Source organism: Leuresthes tenuis, unplaced genomic scaffold, assembly GCF_036924035.1.
Source record: "Leuresthes tenuis unplaced genomic scaffold, fLeuTen1.0.hap1 SCAF_4, whole genome shotgun sequence".
Classification (NCBI taxonomy): Eukaryota; Metazoa; Chordata; class Actinopteri; order Atheriniformes; family Atherinopsidae; genus Leuresthes; species Leuresthes tenuis.
The window spans coordinates 2274923-2288373 of record NW_027325358.1 but is presented as its reverse complement, the minus strand read 5'-3'; positions in this window follow the sequence as shown (position 1 = coordinate 2288373).

The following is a 13451-nucleotide window of genomic DNA, read 5'->3' as shown; positions in this document are numbered from 1 at the left end:
TAATACTGGACTTTTAGATTAAATACTGTAGATATAATAGGGCTGCAACTAACGACTATTTCGATAGTCGACTAGTTATCGATTATTGAAACAATTAACCGACTAATCAGTCAAATCAATACCAAAAAGTGAACAAGTGAAAAAGAATGGTTGTGACTGTGGACTGTGAAGCTGAATAATACAATTTTAATGTTAAAATCCAAGATAACTCCGCTTATTTATAGCTAGCAGGCTACACTAACAAGCTAAATATCTTACCATGGTGAGTCTGCGTCTCCCAGAGCTCCAACCTGCTTCCTCTTCAAATGTTTGACAGACGTGCTCCCGTGAGCTCGGCTTTACAAAACTTAAAGGTAAGATATTTTTCCTGGGTGTTGAAGGTGAAATGCTCCCAGAACCTGGACACTTTTGGATGAGAGGACGATAATTCAGCCGAAGAGAGATGACTCACTCGATACGAAAAATGATGTTCAGCTCGACAGCGTCAAAAAGACGTTTGATGACGTAACCGACAATTATCAACAATTAAATACGTCGTCGACTAATTACCTTATCGATTTTTGTCATTTATATATATATATATATATATATATATATATATATACTAGATTATGGTGGACCAAAGTAAGAACTTCCAAATTCAACATATGACCCCAAAACAAAAGTCAGAACAGGATGGGGAAAAAAAAATGAATGGATTCTAACATTCACTTTGATTTTTACTTAACCCTCACAATGCAACCCCCACTGCCAGACACCTTTTGTCCTCTGAGGTCGAAAATGAGCCGTCTGGTTTGACTCTTATTTAAAGCATATGGTATAAATTGCCAATCAGTTCTGTGTTCCCTCAGTCCAACCCATTACCAACACATTTTCCCTTCATTTTGGAATTCAGGGCCAATGGATTTGATGAATAAAACACATTTTGATGGTTCACTTTGGGATGTTTTCTTCTCCCAACACTTCAAAGACGTCGTGACATTGAGGATACCAGGTGATGAAGAGTAAGTCTCAGTAAAAAGGTGTTTTACCTTGGAGTCTTTCATCCTTTCAGAACAGCAGCTCTTAGTGGTGAAACAGCATGATACTCACTCACATTTAGGGTGGATACAGGCATAGAATTCACTGGCTAAACCACCAAAGAGTCATAAAAGCTGGCTTTGACTTGATCACACATATGCTCAACACCCGGATGTCTGTACAATGTTCATCAGCAGTTATCAGTGACAATTATCCAAGATAAGGAGCAGGAAACGTCCAGGGACAACCTAAAACTTAACAGCATTAATCACTCGCTTGTTGCTTGTTTTCCTGATGCTACTTCAGATATTTTCACCATTATGGGTCCTTTTCACTTCTAATGGTCCCAATCTCTTTTCATTCAGACATTTTTTGACGACTGTCAAAGAAAAAGCTGCTTTAATGATAATCTAATCAAATTAAAATATACTTTGAATGCTGCCTGCATCCCTTATCCTGAAGGAGGAAAAATACTTTGCTGTTAGATTCAAGAGGCTTGAAGAGGGAAATTGCTGTGTAACAGTTATGGAAGAAGGGGGAAAGTTCAGCTGTGAAGGCTTTCACCATCACAGCTGAACACTTTATCCTGTTAAATCTGTGCTGAGAATCAAGCCATTCCTGCTCAGTTCGTGCTGGCGATCTGGTTTTGGGTTAGTTTTCTTGTATTAAAGGTTCTTATTTAGTTCTGTGGTTTTCCGTAAAGTTTTGCTTCTTCTCTGCTTTAGTTTCTGTTCTTCTTTGTGTGTCTGCCTGCCTGTGATTGTCTCCTCTGGTTTAATTGTTGCCACCTGTGTCTCATCAGCACCTGAATGCATCTATCGTCTTTTTTTCCTCATTTGTCAGTTTGTTTGTTTGTTCCCCTTTCTTGTGCTCCTGAACTCTTCCTGTCTTACAATCCATGTTGTTCCTCTGGGCTCTTGTTTCGAACTATGCGACTGGGTCCTCACATGTTTTCTTGTTCAAAACCACAGAATTATGAATAATACTCATTGGAAGGAAAGAATACGACTCATTTAATACTTCTGTTGCCTAAACCCAAACAAGGGTCTGTAGTTCGACACAGTGTTACGCTGGGCTCACACCAAGCGATTTTAACAGTCCCAGACTAAAAACTGACAGTCTTTAGGAGTCTAACTGGAGTCTTTAGGAGTCTAACTGGAGTCTTTAAGAGTCTAACTGGAGTCTTTTGGAGTCTAACTGGAGTCTTTTGGAGTCTAACTGGAGTCTAACTAGAGTCTTTAGGGGTCTAACTGGAGTCTAACTGGAGTCTTTAGGAGTCTAACTGGAGTCTTTAGGAGTCTAACTGGAGTCTTTAAGAGTCTAACTGGAGTCTTTAAGAGTCTAACTGGAGTCTTTAAGAGTCTAACTGGAGTCTTTTGGAGTCTAACTGGAGTCTTTTGGAGTCTAACTGGAGTCTAACTGGAGTCTTTAGGAGTCTAACTGGAGCCTTTAGGGGTCTAACTGCAGTCTTTAGGAGTCTAACTGGAGTCTAACTGGAGTCTAACTGGAGTCTAACTGGAGTCTTTAGGAGTCTAACTGCAGTCTAACTGGAGTCTTTAGGAGTCTAACTGGAGTCTTTAGGAGTCTAACTGCAGTCTTTAGGAGTCTAACTGGAGTCTTTAAGAGTCTAACTGGAGTCTTTAGGAGTCTAACTGGAGTCTTTAGGAGTCTAACTGGAGTCTTTAAGAGTCTAACTGGAGTCTTTAAGAGTCTAACTGGAGTCTTTAGGAGTCTAACTGGAGTCTTTAGGAGTCTAACTGGAGTCTTTAAGAGTCTAACTGGAGTCTTTAAGAGTCTAACTGGAGTCTTTAGGAGTCTAACTGGAGTCTTTAAGAGTCTAACTGGAGTCTTTAGGAGTCTAACTGGAGTCTTTAAGAGTCTAACTGGAGTCTCTGCGCGCTCCCGTAATCTCGATCGTTAAATTTAAGGCGGTAATCTGCAGTCTGCGACCGCATTTCATATCAGTCTCTCCCCAGTCTTGGGCTTCAGATCATATCAAAGGTGTTTAATATTATCGCAGGTCGCAGTGACGTAACACAATCAACAGCCAATAGATGCGCTCTGACAGCATCAGAAACAGGAAAGCAGACAGTCAATAACAAACATGTCGGCGGACGTAAAGAACGAGCGACCAGCAGGTGAAAATGGACTGTCTGTGCCCATATTCTGTGGCGTTTTCTCTTCTTTTTGTTGGGTTTTTCACTACAAACCACTGCACAGACCAGAGCAGCTGCAGCTAAAAGCTGCTTCTCCTCCATTTCTGTAAAACTTCTGCTGAGCATGATGGGAAAAAACCTAAAAAAAATCTAGTAGTCTTGTAAATAGTGACCCTACAAGATTCACAATGTTTGTAAAGTCTTTAGTCTGAGGCTCGTCTGGGACTAAAAACTCTAAACACGAGTCTTTAGATGTGAGCTGATAGTCTTTCAGAGTCTTTTCTAAGTCTTCTGGTGTGTGGGGGAGCATTAACGGTTCAGCTGAGGTAGTTTCCTAACCTTAAACCTTTAATATTCATGAGAACGAGGAACCTGCATGTATCTAACCTGATCATTGATTTGGGACTTTGACACCCTAATTTCACTGACAAATCCCTCTTTCAAGCATAACCAGGCCTCCAGACTTTAATGTGCTTTCAGACTTTGCTTCATAAGTTTTCCAGTCATAGAAATAAGGAACATTTAAACGTTTCTGGGCTGATCTTTATGTCTGTGGTCCATAAATCACATTAGATGGCAAATATCCCAGTCAAGACCAACACCCTTTGATTTAACATGATATTAATTTGTTATATTCCCAATCATTAATCAATGCCTTGCATCGGCAGCCATTTTTGACTGTTTTTCCACTCAGGGACCGTCAATTTTTCTTTGTACTTTCCTGCAGCTTAGATGTGAAATCTGATAAAACTCAATCAAGTGTGTAGAAATTTGTTTGTGATTTCAGAGGAAAATGTATTTAAGTTGCTTCAGTAGAAGCCAGAGGTTCATATTATACGTCTGTGCAGATTCTCATCCTCTCAGGTCATGATGATCCATGAGAGCTCGAATATAACTGAACTTTGAACTTCCTCCTGGTTTCTGGAGAGGCTTTACCTCTCATCTGAGAGATGGTGGTTGGGGGTAAGTGGAAGAGGGGCCGTTCAACCTTATCGGGTCATTGTTGAAGTGACCGAAACGACCTTCCAAGAGTGAACGAATGGGTGCTTCTGATTGGATCATAATCATTCATACCACATTGTGTGATTTCAGCACTGCAGTCTGATCCAAGCAGGTTTTTCTTGATCACGTGACCCTGACAAGCTGACAAGTAAAAGCTTAAAATCATTCCTCCTCCCTGCAGATCCCTGCATGCAAATCTCCTTTCTGCAAGGAGCAGAAAGATTGGAAGTGAGATATTTGTTGTACTCGATGAAAGACTGTTTCCAGAGAGATGACAGCCCTGTCATCTCAGCTCCACCAGCCCTCATTCCCACCCACCCTTTGGGATCATTTCCACCAGAGTATGAAAATACCTCGTCACTTCATAAAAGCCTCTCTCAATTACAGTTTATTTCACTGTTTTTTTGCAGTTTTCTCCGGCGGTGGCAGATGAGATGGGCAGGAAATGGAATCATTGCAGTTATCAGTACACAATGGCAAAGCTGGCACAAACAAAAGCCATTTGTCTTTATTCACCAGGGAAGTCTGAGAGCAGCCTCATTATACCGTGGGTCGAATTAATCTCAGGCCCCTGTCTCTCCTTTTCACCTTGGGAGCCCAGAACAATGCATAGCAGGCCTTTTAAAATCCTGAACACATACTCTAACCCTCGGTGCAGGTTACTGATAGACTTGCGCTTCAGGTGGAGGACAGAGGCACACAACAAGGCGGCAGTGCAAGCCTGAGGTGGGGAAAACAAGTAAAGTTTGGATCACACTGTCTGTTTGAGTTTCTCCACCGTTTGATTTTCACAGCAGAAAAGTCAGATCAGGAGAGGCTACAGATGAACTCATTCATATTCAGCATCACACGCCGACTTGGAAATAGCAGACTGGCTTTGAAACAGTGCTCAGACTTTCACAGTCATAGTTGTTTCTGTCTCTGGACCAGCTTATGTCAGCTACACTGTATGCGTAACCATTTATTAGTTAATGATGAACAAATTGTTCCAGAAGCATCAACATGTGGATCCACATCGTGCCCCTGCTATATCCTGGGTAACAGGTTCATTTCTCCACAGCTCCATGGGTATTTGTTTCTCCTACCTTCCACAGCGAGGCTGATCAATCATCTGACTCACCTGTGTCAGGACCGATTGCTTCGTGCTTTTAAACCCGAGCCAGCGCCAGCACTGTTCGGCCAACCTATTTACTTGTGCTCTGTGAGAGATTTTGTCAGGAACTTTGTGGCTTTTCTCCATCTGCAGGATTGTTTGAATCTGTTAGGATTTCTGAACTTTCAGATTTCACTCTGTCGACTTGGATCACGTACCTGAAATCTTCAGCCACTCTGCATCCCTGCTGCCAACTCCTCTGGAAGGCAGTAAACCCCTCCCAGTTAAATCAGATCTCTCTTTCTCAATATAGACCCACTTGTAGACTTCCTCTCCATGGCCCACCTCGTGCCTTTCCCAGCAGAACCTTCCTCACAGCTGATGAGTTTGAGCCAGCCAGTCATCATATTTTTGTGAATTAATCTTTTTAACACCAGTCTCTGTTTAAGGGTCCTGCCTTCACTAACAATCTGCAACAGTACGGGTGTCACAATCACAGTTAGAAACTTAGGATAGTGTCTACATGACATGACTGACCGTGGCGGCTGGCCCATAGGGGGCGCTGGGGCTCTGCCCCACCAGCTGTTGAGAGGTCAGTGAGAGTTGGCTGTGTCAGTGAGGGGAAAGAGGAGCAGTACAGGGGTGTTGTGGATTCCTTCATCAGGTGTGAGACTAACCACCCGCAGGAGGAAATCTGCCCCTACACCCATTTCCATCAGTGGTGAGACTGTGGAAGTGGTCCAGGATTACAAATACCTTGGAGTACACCTGGACAACAAACTGAACTGGGCCAAGAACACGGAGGCTGTGTCCAAGAAGGGTCCTGAGGAGGCTCCGGTCTTTCTATGTCACATAGTGTAGTGTAGTGGTAAGATTCCCACCTTCCATGTGGGAGACCTGGGTTCAAATCCCCTGCATTAAAGGTTCTACCTCCAGTAGGGGTCCTTAGGCAAGACCCCCTTACCCTATCTGCCTACCTGTAAGTCGCTTTGGATAAAAGCGTCTGCTAAATGCGTAAACAATGTAAACAATCATGCTGCCATCTTCTTTGGTTTGGTGTGCTGGGGCATTTTTAATTTTATCTTATTTAGTACTTTCCCCCTTGTTCCATAACTGTTACAGTAATTTCCCTCGGGATAAATAAAGCCTCTTGAATCTTGAATCTAACAGCTTCATTGGAGTGTCATCGCCGTGGTTACAGAAGAGCAAAAACTTCATCATCAGAAATTCACTTTTTTTTTAAGTTTTAAAGAAAGTCTTAAACGATGAGGACTAACTAAAGTCCTCTGATGAAAGAACACCAAGCTGCTACTTCAATCAGCTTTTCCGTGTTAACCATCTGTCCCCAACACAGAGGACCACACAGCAAGCTCCTTTTGATCCCCTGAAAGGACCTTTTTATCCAACGGGGTTCACGGCGCACTCACCACGAGAATAAAATACATGATGCATCATCAACAAGATCTAGTACCGCTACATGTCTTCAAAGGAGGGCTGTTTCAGCGGAGGCTCGTGGATTTGGATATGAAGTGATATGAATTGTTGTAAAATTAATGATAAAACAACAGATACACAGTATTTGCTGATACCTTCATTTAAATTCCAACTGATAGAAAATATTCTTTACTCCTGTTGGCTTTAGGTCAAACTAGGCCTGATTATCAGCTGTAATCAGGTCTTACCTCCTTACTTCAACACCTCATTGCAGAGTTGGCATCATTCACGGCAGCTGATATATTTTTCTTCATCAATAGCTGCTATAACCACATGAAGAAGAGACTTCTGTCGGAACCCCCTGTACAGAAAAGAAGCCTCACGTTAACCTCGTCCAGAACCAATCTCTTAGAGGGACTGGACTTCAAACCACTGTGGTGTAGCTCTGAGTGAGAGGCGGCGAGCATGACTCAGATGTTTGGGTCTTCCCCAGTGGATGAGCGAGCAGTTTCACTGCACCTTCGGGTTGGGGAAAGGGCTCCGACTGTCGTGTGCACTGACGGTTTGGAGTACCCAGCATTCTTAGAGTTTCTGGGTGGATTGCTGGATGGTGTTCTGCCAGGAGACTCACTTGGGTACCAACAGTAAAATCTGGAAGTATGTGGCTGGGAGGAATGGCCTGCTGCATCTGAAATCCAAGTGATCTTCTCTGCAATTCGCACTTCGTCCACAAAAAGCTCGGCTACAGTCCATAACTACACTTGGCACCGGGACAGCCCGGCACTCAGGTTGATTGATTGATTTTGGAACTGCATCATCAGATCTGCAGCTATACGTCTCAGCCCCTCAGGTAAAGAGAGTATCTGAGTTGTCATCTCATCACCACCCGGTGGTGAGATGGATTAAATGGCCAGGGATGCTGTGCAAGCCTGGTGCATTCAAGCATCAGGTGAGAGCATGCTAGGAGCATTTGATCTGGTATCCTGACAGAGGCTGGGGACATTTCAATAGGCATTGTTTCGAGCTTCCGTGATGGAGACTGATGGACAGAGCTATGGCTTAGTGCTTGTTGAGGAAAATATCAGGTACAGAAAGTCGAAGTGGAATGCAGCTCAGACATAGTGGAAGCAAAAACTTAAGCATGAGATTTTGGTGAGGCTATGGAAGAATTTAGTAGGGATGCTGAAGAGCTCAGAGTAGAATCATTACTCCTCTGCATGGAAAGGAGCCAGGTGAGGTGGTCTGGGCATCTTGTTAGGACACCATCTGGACACCTTAAGGGAAGGGAAGGGAAGGGAAGGGAAGGGAAGGGAAGGGAAGGGAAGGGAAGGGAAGGGAAGGGAAGGGAAGGGAAGGGAAGGGAAGGGAAGGGAAGGGAAGGGAAGGGAAGGGAAGGGAAGGGAAGGGAAGGGAAGGGAAGGGAAGGGAAGGGAAGGGAAGGGAAGGGAAGGGAAGGGAAGGGAAGGGAAGGGAAGGGAAGGGAAGGGAAGGGAAGGGAAGGGAAGGGAAGGGAAGGGAAGGGAAGGGAAGGGAAGGGAAGGGAAGGGAAGGGAAGGGAAGGGAAGGGAAGGGAAGGGAAGGGAAGGGAAGGGAAGGGAAGGGAAGGGAAGGGAAGGGAAGGGAAGGGAAGGGAATGGAATTCAGACACGTCCTAAAGGGAGGAGACCTCCAGGCAGACCCAGGATGGGGAACACCTCTGTGTCCCTTCTGAAGAGCCAGAGGAGGAGGTGAGGATCTCCTCTCAGCCTGGAAAAGTGCCAGAGAATGGGTTGAGTGAGTTCTGAGAGGCTTTAATAGTAATGTTACTGTGGAGGAAAAGTTGTCCTTATCAGAGCATAAGTATCACTGTGCCACATCTGGAAAGCAGAACGTTACACAAACTGAAACAGTTGGAGAGACCAGAACCTCTTTGCTCATTCTGGACCTCACAACACCGACCTTTGAGATGCTGTCATTTAAAAAAAAACAAATAAAACCTTCCTTCAGACCTCGTTAACTGGAAACTTTAACCCTCTCTGCACCGGTTCCCTTACGAGCAACATGATGAGCAGAAAGTCGTGTCATTATTTCAGCTCTTGGACAGACAACAGGAGACATTTTTCAATTTCATCACTGTTCAGATTTTTCTGGATGCATAGTGGTTCAGACAAAAAAAGTTTCATCATTTATGATTTCATGCTCACAGATGGAAATCATAAATATGCAGCATCGTGTCAGATCTTTTAGAAAAGCCGGCGTTCTTTATTTTTTTTGTCTGTCGGTGAGGCATGCTCAGGGCTATTTGTCATTGATTCAAAGCTAGAATGTTTATTAGGGTTTATATTGAGCTAAACGGAGCCTAGAAATTCTGTCTTTGTGATTTTAACTCAAGTCTGCTACTGACTGAAACGCATAAAATGGATATTTCCATCAGTTATGTCAAACTGTGGAGTCTTGGCAGTGGGAAGAGTTGGGGCAACAGCCTCCATCCTTCATGAAGACGTTTCTGCACCAGCGTACAAACTGATGCAGGAAACCCTGCAGATAGCTGGAGGTCACTGAACCCTTCATCAGAACAACAACTACAGACTGAACAAGTATGTGTGAGAATGATTGCTGCGTTTCATCACTAAATAGTTGCTCTATGTGTGACGCACGATACACGCTGTGGCAAATCTTCCAAAGATGAAGGCAGAAAGACAGCCAACGCAGTTTAGTTTGTTTGTACAGCACCACTTCACAACAAAAGTCAGCTCAGGGCACTTCAGAGGGAGATTTAATGAAACACAGTCCAGTAAAATCCAATTAAATCAAATTCTAATTCAGTGTATTCAGTTCAGCTAAACACTCTGTAGATGTCAAATGCAGAAGAAAATAATTTACCTGCAAATAAAACCAACTGACTGCATCAAACCTCCAGTTCATCCACCTGTCCCGCCTCTGGATGGGTGGGAGGAGGAGAGGCACAAAGACAACACAAAAGCACCAGGCCAGAGATAGCTGCGGTGGAGGGGAAACAGGAAGGCAAAAATAATGATGTGCTCCTCAGTGCACCGTGGGGTGTTCCCCAGCAGTGACGGCAGCACAGCTGCATGGATGGTCCAGGCTCACCTGAGCCATCCCTAACTATCAGCTTTATCAGAAAGGAAAGTTTCAGCCGGATCTTAAAGGTAGAGAGGGTGTCTGCTTCCTGAAGCCAAACTGGCAGCTGGTTCCACAGAGAGGGGCCTGATAACTGAAGGCTCTGCCTCCCATTCTGCTTTTAGGGGCCTGATAACTGAAGGCTCTGCCTCCCATTCTGCTTTTAGGGGCCTGATAACTGAAGGCTCTGCCTCCCATTCTGCTTTTAGGGGCCTGATAACTGAAGGCTCTGCCTCCCATTCTGCTTTTAGGGGCCTGATAACTGAAGGCTCTGCCTCCCATTCTGCTTTTAGGGGCCTGATAACTGAAGGCTCTGCCTCCCATTCTGCTTTTAGAAACTCTGGGAACAACAAGGAAACCTGCAGCCTGAGAGCAAAGTTGGGAAAATATGGAGTAAAAAGTCTTATGAAACAATAAATAAACTAATGACACAGTGAATAAAAGTGAAAAGGGTGCTGTGACATACAGAAATACTTCCTTTCCTCTGGGAAACACATGTATCGTCACAGAACGAGGAGAGGAAATAAAGCAGAACCATTCAAAGGAGTTTGCACCCTGAGAATATTTTACCAAGGATGCTTGTTCACTCTTACCAAGGTCTAGCTTGTTGAAGCTTCTGCTTCTTATAGCGATCACTGGAAAAGACCAGCTGATGCAAATTTCAAAGCTTTATAAATATTCTTACTGTTCAAACCTTGTCCAAACAGTCAGCAGCCTTGATCGCTGCTAAGCATTCTAAAAATAAAAATAATTGCTGCCCGCAAAGCTTGAGAGGGCTGTAAGAGGATGCAAAGCAGCAGAAAGAAACAACGGGAGTCAATTTGAGTTCTGGAGCATCGAGGAAACTTTCGAGTGGAACTGTTCAAAGGGTAAATATAAAGACAAAGAAAAGCCAGGCTGAAATGTTCCACAATGCAGCAATACAGACACTAATATGCTTTTCCCCAGGATTAACACAAATAAGGGGATTATTTTCCCCCTGAAGGAGCTGGGTAAACACTCGCCTGCTTCCACAGTCAGGAATTAGCACTTAAACATCCAAACATGCCTGTTGTACTTTGGCACAAGTGTGCAAAGGTATTTTTGAATGAACAAAGGGTGTAATCTAATCTGGAAAGCAGAGATTAAGTTTGGGTGTGGATGCTGCGGCCTTGTGTTGCAGCCAGTGAACAGAAGTGAGAGAAGAATGTGTTCATTTAAATTTAAATGAGAAAATCCATTAAGGTTATTGTAAACTGAAGGTTTGGCCAACAAAATGCACGATGTGCACATTAAGAAATAAGATTAAGATTACCTGGTGCTAAAAAATACACAGATTAAAGTGTCTCTCTGCTGCATTACTTGAAAAGATGTGCAGCTGAACAGGTTTTCAGGCACAGAATGAATGAAATGATGCTCCCAGCAGAGAGGTTTACTATAACGTGATCACCTGTAGAGGGTAACAGGTACCGGTATACAAATAAGCACATTTTAGCTTTTGGGTATCGAGCCGCAATATGTTCACCAGCTAGCTGCTGAATTGGTTCTGAATTGTTCTGGCCTTTGGTGTGCAGCAGGCAGTTTTAATCACTACCTAAGTACCAGAAGAAGCTAAATGCTGGAAGTTACTGAGTGACCGAGGTAAAGTGGTACCCCGACAGAACCCGTGCATGCCAGGGAGAACCTGCAGCTCCCCACAGACAGAACCCGTGCATGCCAGGGAGAACCTGCAACTCCCCACAGACAGAACCCGTGCATGCCAGGGAGAACCTGCAACTCCCCACAGACAGAACCCGTGCATGCCAGGGAGAACCTGCAACTCCCCACAGACAGAACCCGTGCAAGCCAGGGAGAACCTGCAACTCCCCACAGACAGAACCCATGCATGCCAGGGAGAACCTGCAACTCCCCACAGACAGAACCCGTGCATGCCAGGGAGAACCTGCAACTCCCCACAGACAGAACCCGTGCATGCCAGGGAGAACATGCAACTCCCCACAGACAGAACCCATGCATGCCAGGGAGAACATGCAACTCCCCACAGACAGAACCCATGCATGCCAGGGAGAACCTGCAACTCCCCACAGACAGAACCCATGCATGCCAGGGAGAACCTGCAACTCCCCACAGACAGAACCCGTGCATGCCAGGGAGAACATGCAACTCCCCACAGACAGAACCCATGCATGCCAGGGAGAACCTGCAACTCCCCACAGACAGAACCCGTGCATGCCAGGAAGAACCTGCAACTCCCCACAGACAGAACCCGTGCATGCCAGGGAGAACCTGCAACTCCCCACAGACAGAACCCCTGCATGCCAGGGAGAACATGCAACTCCCCACAGACAGAACCCATGCATGCCAGGGAGAACCTGCAACTCCCCACAGACAGAACCCATGCATGCCAGGGAGAACCTGCAACTCCCCACAGACAGAACCCGTGCATGCCAGGGAGAACCTGCAACTCCCCACAGACAGAACCCGTGCATGCCAGGGAGAACCTGCAACTCCCCACAGACAGAACCCGTGCATGCCAGGGAGAACATGCAACTCCCCACAGACAGAACCCGTGCATGCCAGGGAGAACATGCAACTCCCCACAGACAGAACCCATGCATGCCAGGGAGAACCTGCAACTCCCCACAGACAGAACCCATGCATGCCAGGGAGAACCTGCAACTCCCCACAGACAGAACCCATGCATGCCAGGGAGAACCTGCAACTCTCCACAGACAGAACCCGTGCATGCCAGGGAGAACCTGCAACTCCCCACAGACAGAACCTGTGCATGCCAGGGAGAACCTGCAACTCCCCACAGACAGAACCCGTGCATGCCAGGGAGAACCTGCAACTCCCCACAGACAGAACCCGTGCATGCCAGGGAGAACCTGCAACTCCCCACAGACAGAACCCATGCATGCCAGGGAGAACATGCAACTCTCCACAGACAGAACCCGTGCATGCCAGGGAGAACCTGCAACTCTCCACAGACAGAACCCCTGCATGCCAGGGAGAACCTGCAACTCCCCACAGACAGAACCCAGCTGATCCAAAGCAGGAACCTCCTGCTGTGAGGTGACAGTGCTTCAGTGTGAAGTAGAATATCTTTACTTTTGTTTGTGTGTGTTTTCCAAACTCGCCAAACTTTAAAATAACCACCGTGTTGTTGTTTGCCAGCAAAGTGTCACTAATTCTGTTCCTTTTTAATGTTAATCAGCACTACTGATGAAGTGTTTGTGATGCTCCACAAATGGAAAAGGAGGGTCAGGCTTTAGCTGTGAGCTCCAGCGTAAAACAGGCTCTAAACACCTAAAATGGAACGTTTAGTTTAAATAATTATTGCACCAACAGGCAAATTCTCAGCGCCGACTCTTGTGAAGCGAACAGAAGGTCACGGAGGTCAATTAGAGGTTGAGCACGGCTGCGGAGATAGATGAGGTAGATATATCAGAGAGCAACATCAACATGATAGCTGCATCTTGATAATAATTTAGATATTTGGATTAGCACTACCTATTAAAATAACCCATTAAAAGATAAGTATGAGGGATTCTGAGGCATTTGCTTGAATTTGATTACTTTTAAGATGGCTAAATGGATTGAAACTTCTTAAAGTCTTTAATGATGAGGTACTTCATAAAGCAGAT